The sequence below is a fragment of the Mus musculus genome, chromosome 19 (genome assembly GCF_000001635.26).
Source record: "Mus musculus strain C57BL/6J chromosome 19, GRCm38.p6 C57BL/6J".
NCBI lineage: Eukaryota > Metazoa > Chordata > Mammalia > Rodentia > Muridae > Mus > Mus musculus.
In genome coordinates, this window is record NC_000085.6 from 11,287,097 (window position 1) to 11,300,923 (window position 13,827).

General features: G+C 40.5%; 1 long non-coding RNA gene across 1 annotated transcript in view; it reads left to right on the forward strand.

The window, feature by feature from the left end:
• Positions 1-12,788, forward strand: part of 4930526L06Rik (RIKEN cDNA 4930526L06 gene) — a 103,068-nt gene extending 90,280 nt beyond the window's left edge. The window contains exons 2-3 of the long non-coding RNA NR_045317.1: positions 5,544-5,716; positions 12,090-12,788. This is a non-coding gene — a long non-coding RNA (RIKEN cDNA 4930526L06 gene). The remainder of the gene's footprint in view (positions 1-5,543; positions 5,717-12,089) is intronic.
• Positions 12,789-13,827: the final 1,039 nt, after the last annotated feature.

The window sequence follows — 13,827 nt, forward strand, 5'->3', positions numbered from 1 at the left end:
TAATTCATCCACCTTGGCATGCCAATTGGTACCATCCTCGTTCAGTTCATGTTTGGGCAATCATATTGCTAAGACTTTGTGAATATAACTTGTGATGTTAATATATGACACAGGCTCATAGCAAACTCCTTGATTATTGTGGATTTTCACACTTTTTTTTTTCCACTCTTTCATAGTATTCTCTGAGCCTTACATGGCTTTGTTTTGTATATGTTTCCCTTGAGACTTGTGCTCCACAAATCTGCATTTTGGGTCATTATGGTTTTCTGTGGACAGAGACTTGTGTGTAAGCTGGAACTGACTTGAATATCCCTTCCCTGAAGACTTGCTTTCATGGCACCAGAAGGCACCATGTAAATTTCCAAAAGAGGGAGATAATCAACAGTCCTATGATGCCAACGAAGCACATCAACAATCAGTATGACACAGTAATCCTAAAAGCACAGTAGTAGCACACAAATCTCGGTGGAAACCAAAAGCTAATTATATATAAGTTCAGTTCAACAAGAGGGAAATCATTCTTAGTACTAGAAATCTAGTTTTCAGACTGGTGAAATCACAGCTATTGGGAGATAATCTACAACCTCTAACTTACTAAATTAGCATAATCCTTAACAACAATCTATAAATAATTGTTCTTATACCTGCAAACTTATGTTTTTATGGTGGTTCTCTTCTTGGCTGATTTCTTTCTTTCTTTCTTTCTTTTTTAATTAGGTATTTTCCTCATTTACATTTCCAATGCTATCCCAAAGGTCCCCCATACCCACCCCCCCAATCCCCTACCCACCCACTCCCCCTTTTTGGCCCTGGTGTTCCCCTGTACTGGGGCATATAAAGTTTGCAAGTCCAATGGGCCTCTCTTTGCAGTGATGGCCGACTAGGCCATCTTTTGATACATATGCAGCTAAAGACAAGAGCTCCCGGGTACTGGTTAGTTCATATTGTTGTTCCACCTATAGGGTTGCAGTTCCCTATAGCTCCTTGGGTACTTTCTCTAGCTCCTCCATTGGGGGCCCTGTGGTCCATCCAATAGCTGACTGTGATCATCCACTTCTGTGTTTGCTAGGCCCCGGCATAGTCTCACAAAAGAGAGCTATAACTGGGTCCTTTCAGAGAAATCTTGCTAGTGTATGCAATGGTGTCAGCATTTGGAAGCTGATTATGGGATGGATCCCTGCATATGGCAGTCACTAGATGGTCCATCCTTTCGTCACAGCTCCAAATTTTGTCTCTGTAACGCCTTCTATGGGTGTTTTGTTCCCATTTCTAAGAAAGGGTAAAGTGTCCACACTTTGGTCTTCGTTCTTCTTGAATTTCATGCGTTTGGCAAGTTGTATCTTATATCTTGGGTATCCTAAGTTTCTGGGCTATTATCCACTTATCAGTGAGTACATATTGTGCGAGTTCCTTTGTGATTGGGTTACTTCACTCAGGATGATACCCTCCAGGTCCATCCATTTGCCTAGGAATTTCATAAATTCATTTTTTTAATAGCTGAGTAGTATTCCATTGTGTAAATGTACCACATTTTCTTTTGATGCCTTTGTATGACATTTCCTCAGCTCTCTGGGTGTCTTTATGCATAGTCTCAGTCTCTCCCTCTCCCACCCTCTCCCAACCTCTCTTTCTGTCGTGTGTGTGTGTGTGTGTGTGTGTTTGACAAAATGTAGTCCAACTTATCTTCAAGCTTACTGGTCCAGGCTGCCTTTGAACTCACAATTCTTCAGATTCTAGAGTGCTAAAATTATAGGCATGTGCCACTGTAGTAGGACACTACTGCCATCACAAGGGTCCCTCTCTTGTATTTTCATTGGAACCTAGAATCTTCAAAGCTCTATTTCCAGTGTTATAATATTAGGAATTAGGACTTCTGCATTAGAATTTGGAGGTGGGATATTTCTGTCCAAAGCAAAGAGATAATTAACTTGATTAGTGCTATGAAGCAGCACCTACCATATCTATCTATCTATCTATCTATCTATCTATCTATCTATCTATCTATCTATCATCCATCTATCTAACTATCTAATTTATCTATCACGTATCCACCCATCTAATAATTATTTGTCCATCCAGATATCTATGCCTAATATATTTGATCTAAGAAAAGCTTCTGTGGAACAGAATAAACTCCCTTTCCTGATGTGGCTCTTATACATTTGTTCTGGAGTTTTCTAAATAAGCTCTTCAATCCCATCAAATATAAAGATGCTAATGAGTCTGTCTTCAGACATCACTAGAGCACTATTAGTCCATGGCTTGACCTGGCTTTAGAATCTTACAAAATTTCCGTACCTACTGCTTCTAATTAAGCATTTATTGACAAGAGTCTGGGTGACAGTGCTCATGATACTTGAAAATGTTTTTCAGAGTGCATAAATATGAGGTTGATTGCTGCCACTTTGTGTGTGTGTGTGTGTGTGTGTGTGTGTGTGTGTGTGTGTGAAGAGTAGGGGGGGTGAGGAGATCAGGGATTTTAATTCCCAAATCAAGTATAATAGAAATGACCCACTACTGTGTGTTCTGAAGAATCCTCTTCTTTTCTGTAGTACAGAGTTAATGTTACAGAAAACTAAGTGCAAGATCTCATTTAGCAACTGGCTGGATTACAATGCAAATTGAATTCACTGTTCTTTGAGTCACTGCTATTAAAGTGGGATCCTTGGTAAGGACAAATAGCATTCTAAAGTTGGAATGGCTAAGTATGGTAAGATATTGCAAATCTGAAAACATTGAACACTGAATTCTAATGAGACTACTATCTATATTCAGGGGAAGAAGTCTCTCTGTGCCATCAGGTCCTGACTATCTGTGAATAAACCCTGTTGCCTGAAGAGACTTCAATGGCCTCATCTGAAGGAGTTGCTATGTCAGATGATACTCCTTCATGTCAAAGCACATTACTTTTTCTTTTCTTCTTTTTATGGTTTTGTATGATTTTTTTAGTGTTTCTTTTTTTTAATTAGATATTTTCTTCATTCACATTTCAAATGCTATCCCCTTTCCTAGTTTCCTCTCCAAAAGTCCCCTATACCCTCACCAATCCCTGCTCCCTAACCTACTCACTCCTGCTTCCTAGCCCTGGCATTCCCCTATACTGGGGCATATAAGCTTCACAAGGGCCTCTCCTACTATTCATGGCATACTAGGCCATCATATGTTACATATGCAGCTAGAGACATGAGCCCTCTGGGGGTACTGGTTAGTTCATATTGTTGTTCCTCCTATAGGGTTGCAGACCACTTCAGCTCCTTGGGTACTTTCTCTAGCTCCTTCATTGGGGGCACTGTGTTCCATCCAATAGATGACCGAGAGCCTCCACTTCTGTATTTGCCAGGCACTGGCATAGCCTCACAAGAGACAGCTCTATCAGGGTCCTGTCAGCAAAATCTTGTTGGCATATGCAATAGTGTTTGGGTTTGGTGGTTATTTATGGGATGGATCCCTGGGTGAGGCAGTCTCTGGATGGTCCTTCCTTCATCTCAGCTCCGAACTCTGTAACTCCTTCCATGGGTATTTTGTTCCCATTCTAAGAAAGAACAAAGTATCTACACTTTGGTCTTCCTTCTTCTTGAGTTTCATGTGTTTTGCAAATTGTATATGGGGTATTCTAAGTTTTTGGGCTAATATCCACTTATCAGTGAGTGCATATCATGTGTGTTCTTTTGTGATTGGGTTACTTCACTCAAGATGATATCCTCGAGATCCATCCATTTGCCTAAGAATTTCAAAAATTCATTGTTTTTAATAGCTGAGTAGTACTCCATTGTGTAAATGTTCCACATTTTCTGTATCCATTCTTCTGTTGAGGGACATCTGGGTTTTTTCCAGCTTCTGGCTATTATAAATAAGGCTGCTATGAACATAGTGGAGCATGTGTCCTTATTACAACTTGGAACACCTTCTGGGTATATGCCCAGGAGAGGTATTTCTGGATCTTCCCATAGTTCTTTGTCCAATTTTTTAGGAATTGCCAAACTGATTTCCAGAATGGTTGTACAAGCTTGCAATCCCACCAGCAATGGAGGAGTGTTCCTCTTTCTCTACATTCTTGCCAGCATCTGCTGTCACCTGAATTTTTGATCTTAGCCAATTCTGACTGGTGTGAGGTAGAATCACAGGGTTGTTTTGATTTGCATTTCCCTGATGATTAAAGATGTTGAACATTTTTTCAGGTGCTTCTCAGCCATTCGGTATTTCTCAGTTGAGAATTCTTTAGCGCTATACCCCATTTTTAATAGGGTTATTTGGTTTTCTGGAGTCCAACTTCTTGAGTTCTTTATATATATTGGATATTAGTTCCCTATCTGATTTAGAATTGGTAAAGATCTTTTCCTAATCTGTTGGTGGCCTTTTTGTCTTATTGACAGTGTTCTTTGCCTTACAGAAGCTTTGCAATTTTATGAGGTCCCATTTGTGGATTCTTGATCTTACAGCATAAGCCATTGATGTTCTGTTCAGGAATTTCCCCCCTGTGCCCATATCTTCGAGGCTTGTCCCAACTTTTTGTCTATAAGTTTCAGTGTCTCTGGTTTTATGTGGAGTTCCTTGATCCACTCAGACTTGAGCTTTGTACAAGGAGATAAGAATGGATCAATTCACATTATTCTACACGATGATAACTGCCAATTGAGCCAGCACCATTTGTTGAAAATGCTGTCTTTTTTCCACTGGATGGTTTTAGCTCCTTTGTCAAAGATCAAGTGACCATAGGTGCGTGGGCTCATTTCTGGGTCTTCAATTCCATTCCATTGATCTACCTGTCTGTTGCTGTACCAGTACCATGCAGTTTCTATCACAATTGCTCTGTAGTACAGCTTGAGGTCAGGGATGGTGATTCCACCAGAGGTTCTTTTATTGTTGAGAATAGTTTTTGCTATCCTAGGTTTTATGTTATTCCAGATGAATTTGCAAATTGCCCTTTCTAACTCAGTGAAGAATTGAGTTGGAATTTTGATTGGGGTTTGCATTGAATCTGTAGATTGAGTTTGGCAAGATAGCCATTTTTACTATATTAATCCTGCCAATCCATGAGCATGGGAGATCTTTCCATCTTCTGAGATCTTTTTCCATTTCTTTCTTCAGAGTCAAGGCATATTTCTACCCATTCTTGCTGTTTCTGTACTTTTATTGGACTTAATTGACTGCAGACCACAATTTATGGCAGAAAATGTGGCTCAGGAGACTTGCTAGACTGCTTCAAAGTACCCGAGCCTTTTCTCTTCAGCCTCCCACAAGCCTGAAGCAGGCTGAGCCAGAAGTTGACCTTGCTGCCACTAAGGAGATTATCTAGGTTGGAGCCTTCCTCCTTGGATCACTCTATTTTTCTGCCATTGCTGCTGCCGCTACCTGCTGGGAGTCAGCCTAGCTGTTCCGGAGCCTACATGTGGTCACCTGCAGCTGGGCTCCAAGGATGATTTGGTGGGAATGGGTTTTCTCCTCTCCTTTATAAAGTGTTAATTAAAATTTGAACCTTGAGCAAACTAGTTGTCTTGGTTCCATTATTTCTCAACCCATCTAGGCTCCCCCTTCTCTTCCAGTTCCAAGATGCCTTCCGGACTCGAACCCAGACATGAGAGCCGCAGGCCAGCCCCAACAATTTGGTGAACCAATGCAGAACCTGGGAATGGCAGAGGACATTTGGAAGAAGCACTGCTGGTTTGTAGCTCCACGGAAGAAGAAAAGAATTAAAGAAAATTCGTTCCTGGAAAAGGTTGGTACAGGCTAAGCTGGATCAGTACTAAACCCGCATGCTGGATTCACTTAGGTTCAGCAGTGAGTTATCGGGAACTAGGAACTCAACTTCCAGAAGCTGCCTTTTTTTTTTTAGGCGAGAGAAATAAAAGGGTTTAATAAAAGAGATTTTATAATCAGGCGGATGGCCGCAGTTGGAAACTGCATCAGGAAAGTAGATTTTGAAACTCTCCCAAGGACAGACAGAAAAATCGGGGAATCCCCTCTTGTGTGCATGCTGGCCAGTGTCTTTGTTCTGAGTGTCTGTCTTATGCTACCGGAAACGAACATGTGCTCGTTGTGTTGGTTTGTTGTCTGTGTTTCGTCCCATGTCTCTGAAAACATGGCGCAGTCTGAGTTTAGATCCGCCTGAGTTTGGTTTCTCTGGTGTTTATAGATGATGGGGTTTTCTGAAATGCGCACTTGGTAATTGCAGTGTCCCTTTGGGCTGTAAGCACCGGAGGACTGTGGTCAGCAGATGTGCTAGGAAGACCACTACCTCACCAGGGGACGCCCTGGGGAGTAGGGAGAGCCAGAGACGTCTGGCAATCTCCGGAGATCGGTCAGATGAACCAAGTTTTGTTTATGAAATGGAAGCTTACCCTTCTAATTCTTTTGCCTGCTCGTGGAAGATGAGAAAGGGTTGCATGTGTCTGGATCTGTTGGTTTCTGTTTTGTGTGTTCTGTGTATGTGTTTAGAGCTATGTGAAAATTTAGAAAAGTGCTAGTGTAACTGGAAAAGCCCTACTGGGAGCTGATTGCAAATGCAGCTCTTAAAGGGGCAGGCAGCCTTTTGCCTGTAACAGAAAGTTAGCTTAAAATTGGTAACTCAGAGTTAGAGTCATTCTAAACAACATGTGGCAGGAGCGAACCCAGGAAAACAGGTCTTTAAGGATCCTTCGAAATAGGATAATCTTTGGGCCAGGACTCTGGCAGAGTGTTCAGATTGAGAAAAGTTTGTGCTTGGGTAGCTGCGGAGCTCAGCTCTGAGCAGCCTCAGGGAGGTTTGTGTGGCATTTCAGGAGATGTTAATTGGCTAAGACCTCACCTTAAACTCACCACAGGAGAACTTAAGCCTTTGTCAGGTGCTATTAAGTGAGACACAAATTAACTGGCAAAGAACAAGAGGCCTTGCAGAAATTAAAGGAAGCTTTTATAGTTGTTATCAATTATAATCAATGGTAATTAAATATTAGCTGCTTATTTTAGTTATTGGTTGTTAAATGTGCCCACAGCAATTCCTTGGCTAGAAAAAACATTGTTGTAAAATCATCCTTCTTCATCTCAAAGTAAAGTTTCAGCATCCTATTAAGGCCGCCATGGTGCTAACAAAGAATTGTAAGATAAATTCATAGATTTTTAGAATAACTATAACAAAAATTGTGTCTTAAAAACCTGTGTCTGTTCCTTGTTCTAAACAGCAATTAATTTGGTTATTACAGAATATTAATATTTGATTTATTGCATACCATCATTTTAAATAATAATAGATAAGTTAATAAATTGTTTTTATGCGTGCTTTTGTATCTTCTATAAATTCATGCATGCATGCATCCCAATTACTGTGTTTAAAAACAGCCCTCTTATGGGAGAAAAGTATATGTGAATTGGATCACATGCTTTTTCTTTTGAGCTTCCCCCTGCTTCAACAAAGATAATTAAATTGTGTGTTGTAGATGGTATTTTAAAATGTTGAATAATCAAGCTTAATTTGTATCTTTATTAATATATATATCTCAGAGCTTTCAATTGCTTAAAATTGTTCATCCCTCAAATGCTATTAATTCTCAAGCTTGCAATTGCTTATGCTATTCATAAGAAAAAAATACTGTTCCTTTAAAAAGACTGTTTGTGGACAGTTAAAATATTGTCCTGGGTTGCCTGGAAAAGACTCCCAGGATTTGCTTTTCTGTTATAGAGATTTACAAAAAGCTTTAGCTGAAAAAGGATTATAGATAGCTACTGAAAATATACAAACTTAGGATCTTTATAATTATTTGGGCTTTAGACTTACTGATCAAGCTGTTTTTCCCCAGAAGATAGTTATTCGCAGAGACAACGTAAGGACTTTGAATGATTTTCAAAAATTGTTTGGTGATATTAATTGGCTTCACCCCTATTTAAAGATCACTACATAAGAGTTGAAACCTTTATTTGATAGTCTTAAAGGGAGTTCTGATCCTACCTCCCCTAAAGCACTAACCTCAGAAGGATTGCTGGCCGTACAACAAGTGGAAAAAGCTATTGAAAAGCAACTGTCACTTATATAGATTACTCTTTGCCGTTACACCTGTTAATTTTTTAAAAAAATTTTATTAGGTATTTTCCCCATTTACATTTCCAATGCTATCCCAAAAGTCCTCCATACCCACCTCCACCCCCACTCCCAGACCCACCCACTCCCCCTTTTTGGCCCTGGCGTTACCCTGTACTGGGCCATATAAAGTTTGCATGTCCAATGGGCCTCTCTTTCCAGTGATGGCCGACTAGGCCATCTTTTGATACATATGCAGCTAGAGTCAAGAGCTCCAGGGTACTGGTTAGTTCATAATGTTGTTCCACCTATAGGGTTGCAGATCCCTTTAGCTCCTTGGGTACTTTCTCTAGCTCCTCTATTGGGGGCCCTGTGATCAATCCAATAGCTGACTGTGAGCATCCACTTCTGTGTTTGCTAGGCCCCAGCATAGTCTCACAAGAGACAGCTATATGTGGGTCCTTACAGCAAAATCTTCCTAGTGTATACAATGGTGTCACTGTTTGGAAGCTGATTATGGGATGGATCCCCGGATATGGCAATCACTAGATGGTCCATCCTTTCATCACAGCTCCAAGTTTTGTCTCTGTAACTCCTTCCATGGGTATTTTGTTCCCAATTCTAAGAAGGGGCAAAGTGTCCACACTTTGGTCTTTGACCTTCTTGAGTTTCATGAATTTAGCAAATTGTATCTTATATCTTGGGTATCCTAAGTTTCTGGGCTAATATCCACTTATCAGTGAGTACATATTGTGTGAGTTCCTTTCTGATTGGGTTACCTCACTCAGGATGATGCCCTCCAGGTCCATCTATTTGCCTAGGAATTTCATAAATTCATTCTTTTTAATAGCTGAGTAGTACTATATTGTGTAAATGTACCACATTTTCTGCATCCATTCCTCTGTTGAGGGGCATCTGGGTTCTTTCCAGCTTCTGGCTATTATAAATAAGGCTGCTATGAACATAGTGGAGCATGTGTCCTTCTTACCAGTTGGGACATCTTCTGGATATATGCTCAGGAGAGGCATAGCTGGATCCTCCGGTAGTACTATGTCCAATTTTCTGAGGAACCTCCAGACTGATTTCCAGAGTGGTTGTACAAGCTTGCAATCCCACCAACAATGGAGGAGTGTTCCTCTTTCTCCACATCCTCACCAGCATCTGCTGTCACCTGAATTTTTGATCTTAGCCATTCTGACTGGTGTGAGGTGGAATCTCAGGGTTGATTTGATTTGCATTTCCCTCATGATTAAGGATGTTTAACATTTTTTCAGGTGCTTCTCTGCCATTCGATATTCCTCAGGTGAGAATTCTTTGTTCAGTTCTGAGCCCCATTTTTTTAAATGGGGTTATTTGATTTTCTGGAGTCTACCTTCTTGAGTTCTTTATATATATTGGATATTAGTCCCCTATCCGATTTGGGATAGGTAAAGATCCTTTCCCAATCTGTTGGTGGTCTTTTTGTCTTATTGACGGAGTCTTTTGCCTTGCAGAAGCTTTGCAACTTTATGAGGTCCCATTTATTGATTCTCGATTTTACAGCACAAGCCATTGCTGTTCTATTCAGGAATTTTTCCCCTGTATCCATATCTTCGAGACTTTTCCCTACTTTCTCCTCTATAAGTTTCAGTGTCTCTGGTTTTATGTGGAGTTCCTTAATCCACTTAGATTTGACCTTAGTACAAGGAGATAGGAATGGATCAATTTTCATTCTTCTACATGATAACCACCAGTTGTGCCAGCACCATTTGCTGAAAATGCTGTCTTTTTACCACTGGATGGTTTTAGCTCCCTTGTCAAAGATCAAGTGGCCATAGGTGTGTGGGTTCATCTCAGGGTCTTCAATTATGTTCCATTAGTCTACTTGTCTGTCACTATACCAGTACCATGCAGTTTTTATCACAATTGCTCTGTAGTACAGGTTTAGGTCAGGCATGGTGATTCCACCTGAGGTTCTTTTATCCTTGAGAAGAGTTTTTGCTATCCTAGGTTTTTTTGTTATTCCAGATGAATCTGCCGATTGCCCTTTCTAATTCGTTGAAGAATTGAGTTGGAATTTTGATGGGGATTGCATTGAATCTGTAGGTTGCCTTTGGCAAGATAGCCATTTTTACTATATTGATCCTGCCAATCCATGAGCATGGGAGATCTTTCCATCTTCTGAGATCTTCTTTAATTTCTTTCTTCAGAGACTTGAAGTTCTTATCATAGAGATCTTTCACTTCCTTAGTTAGAGTCATGCCAATGTATTTTATATTATTTGTGACTATTGAGAAGGGTGTTGTTTCCCTAATTTCTTTCTCAGCCTGTTTATCCTTTGTGTAGAGAAAGGCCATTGACTTGTTTGAGTTAATTTTATATCCAGCTACTTCATTGAAGCTGTTTATCAGGCTTAGGAGTTCTCTGGTGGAATTTTTAGGGTCACGTATATATACTATCATATCATCTGCAAAAAGTGATATTTTGACTTCTTCCTTTCCAATTTGTATCCCCTTGATCTCCTTTTGTTGTTGAATTTCTTTGGCTAGGACTTCAAGTACAATGTTGAATAGGTAGGGAGAGAGTGGACAGCCTTGTCTAGTCCCTGATTTTAGTAGGATTGCTTCCAGCTTCTCACCATTTACTTTGATGTTGGCTACTGGTTTGCTGTAGATTGCTTTTATCATGGTTAGGGATGGGCCTTGAATTCCTGATTTTTCCAAGACTTTTATCATGAATGGGTGTTGGATTTTGTCAAATGCTTTCTCAGCATCTAACGAAATGATCATGTGGTTTTTGTCTTTGAGTTTGTTTATATACTGGATTACGTTGATGGATTTCCGTATATTGAACCATCCCTGCATCCCTGGGATGAAACCTACTTGGTCAGGATGGATGACTGTTTTGATGTGTTCTTGGATTCAGTTAGCAAGAACTTTATTGAGTATTTTTGCATCGATATTCATAAGGGAGATTGTTCTGAAGTTCTCTATCTTTGTTGGGTGTTTTTGTGGTTTAGGTATCAGAGTAATTGTGGCTTCATAGAATGAGTTGGGTAGAGTACCTTCTGTTTCTATTTTGTGGAATAGTTTGTGAAGAACCGGGATTAGATCTTCTTTGAAGGTCTGATAGAACTCTGCACTAAACCCATCTGGTCCTGGGCTTTTTTTGCTTGGGAGACTATTAATGACTGCTTCTATTTCTTTAGGGGATACAGGACTGTTAGCATCCACTTCTGTGTTTGCTAGGCCCCAGCATAGTCTCACAAGAGACAGCTATATGTAGGTCCTTTCAGCAAAATATTCCTAGTGTATGCAATGGTGTCAGTGTTTGGAATAATAATTGATCATTGCCTACAAGCCTTAAATGCCATGGGATTGCCTAAACTTATTAAGACAGATAATGGGCCATCCTATTCTAGCAAAAAATTTACTTCATTTTGTAAAGAATTTGGCATCAAACATAAAACTGGAATTCCTTATAACCCCATGGGACAAGGAATAGTTGAATGTGCTCATCGCACTTTAATAAATTGGCTTTTAAAAACAAAACAGGGGCAGTTATATTCCCCAAGGCCACCAAATACACATCTTGCTTTTGCTTTATTTGTTCAAAATTTTCAGTGGATTGCCACTGGCATCCAGTTATTTCTAGTTCTTATGCCATGGTAAAGTGGCGGGAGTAATGAATGGAAGGGTCCAGACCTGGTCCTAATCTGGGAAAGGGGCTCAGTCTGGTTTTTTTTGTTTGTTTGTTTGTTTTGTTTTTTTTGTTTGTTTTTTGTTTTTTTTTGTTTTTTTCACAAAAAGAATATGGAGCACAATGGCTGCCTGAGAGATTAGTTTGACAACTAGACACAGATCCTGAATCTTCTAGTATGACTCTAACCTTGATTATGGCTAAAAATCCTCTTTAGCCAAAAAGTTAAATTAAGAGCACAACCTCCACTCCCAGGGAAACTGTAAGCCTTTCTGCAAGTCTCAAAGTCACCTCCCCCAGGTGGGGAGCTCTAAGTCTAGCCTGATTGTTGCTAACTTGCAATTGAATGGAGTACCTGGACTTCACTGAAAGAAGCTTTTGTACTGTGCCTTTCACTGTCTCCACTTTGTTTTTCAAGCAGGTCAGTCAACGTCCTTCATCCTGACTGCAGTGGGTGTACATCCCCGCCCCCAACACTGGGCAGGTGGCAGTTAATTTTCATCAAGAAGAATTCTAAGTACATATTGTAGCTTTGATCTGAATTGAGAGTAAGGTGTGCTAATGAGGGCCTGACAGTCAATGACGGGCACCCAGATCTCGGAATCATACCAATCTAAGACAGGGGTACATGCCAAGATGCCGTGGCTGTTAATACACCTCAGAGCCATGTTTTGTGTAAAATAATACAAACTAGCTGCATGTAACTTTCTATGATGGATAAGGGTGATTCAGGAAGATCTAAGATTTCCTAAGACAGATGGGGCAGCCAGCCACCATAACTCCTGGGCGGGACTATGGAGCATAAATAAATTTTATGCCTCAGTCCAGCTTTTTAAAAACATTAATAATAGGGAGGAGATGTAGCCTCCCACAAGCCTGAAGCAGGCTGAGCCAGAAGTTGACCTTGCTGCCACTGAGGAGATTATCTAGGGTGGAGCCTTCCCCCCTGGATCACTCTATTGTTCTGCCACTGCTGCTGCTGCTACCTGCTGGGAGTCTGATTAGCTGTTCCGGAGCCTACACGTGGTCACCTGCAGCTGGGCTCCAAGGATGATTTGGTGGGAATGGGTTTTCCCCTCTCCTTTATAAAGCATGTCCGCCATTAAAATTTGAACCTTGAGCAGACTAGTTGTTTTGGTTCCATTATTTCTCAACCCATCTAGGCTCCCTCTTCTCTTACAGTTCCAAGATGCCATCCAGGCTCGAACCCAGACATGAGAGCCGCAGGCCAGCCCCAACACTCTATAAAATACAGAAGCCTAAAGAACACACATGGAAATATTATAGATAAGGGCTGATTTTAGAGATATGTTGGATCTAGCCGGGCAGTGGTGGCACATGCTTTTAATCCCAGCACTTGGGAGGCAGAGACAGGTGGATTTCTGAGTTTAAGGCCAGCCTGGCCTACTGAGTGAGTTCCAGGACAGTCAGGGCTATACAGAGAAACCTTGTCTCGAAACCCCCCACCCCCCCAATGTTGGATCTAGGTTAATTTATTGATATATGTCCATCAAGCAGAACCTCTGTATTTAATGTCTTTTTAGCCAAGAGTTAAAAAGGATTCTCACTGTTTGGTTGAAATTCAGATCAAAATATGGCTCATGTGAGTAAACTAAAAATGCTAGACCTGTTTTGCTTTAATGTCAAGGAGGGACTAAAAGATTTTGAAGTATTTCATGTTTGTCATGATCTATTCACTCATCTTGGGGAGTTTCAAAGACCATATGATGATACATTTGTGAGGACAATGCTATGCTCACAGGTATAAGGCAAGAGGTGACTCTTCTGGATACTTAGGATGATGGACAATAGGTCCAGGATGGCAGCTGTATGCCGGCAATGGACTTTAAGACCTTTGGCATCTCTTGTAGAGGGTCCCTCAAAGAGGACTTAGCATTAGGAAACAATGCATTGAGTATCTTAAAAACAAACAAACAAATAAAAAAAAACCAAAAACCAAAAAACAAGAACAGTAGGAAGTTGGAAGTTGAAAAACAAGTAAGAAAACAACAGACCCAATTCCAGGGCAAAGAAAACACTGTATAGGCAAGTAAATACAAAACTTTAGATCTGTCAGAAAAGCAAGATCTTGTCAAAGACATCAAACAGAAAGAGGATTAGGAAACTGTGATTGGCTTGGAAGTTAGTTTCTAACACAA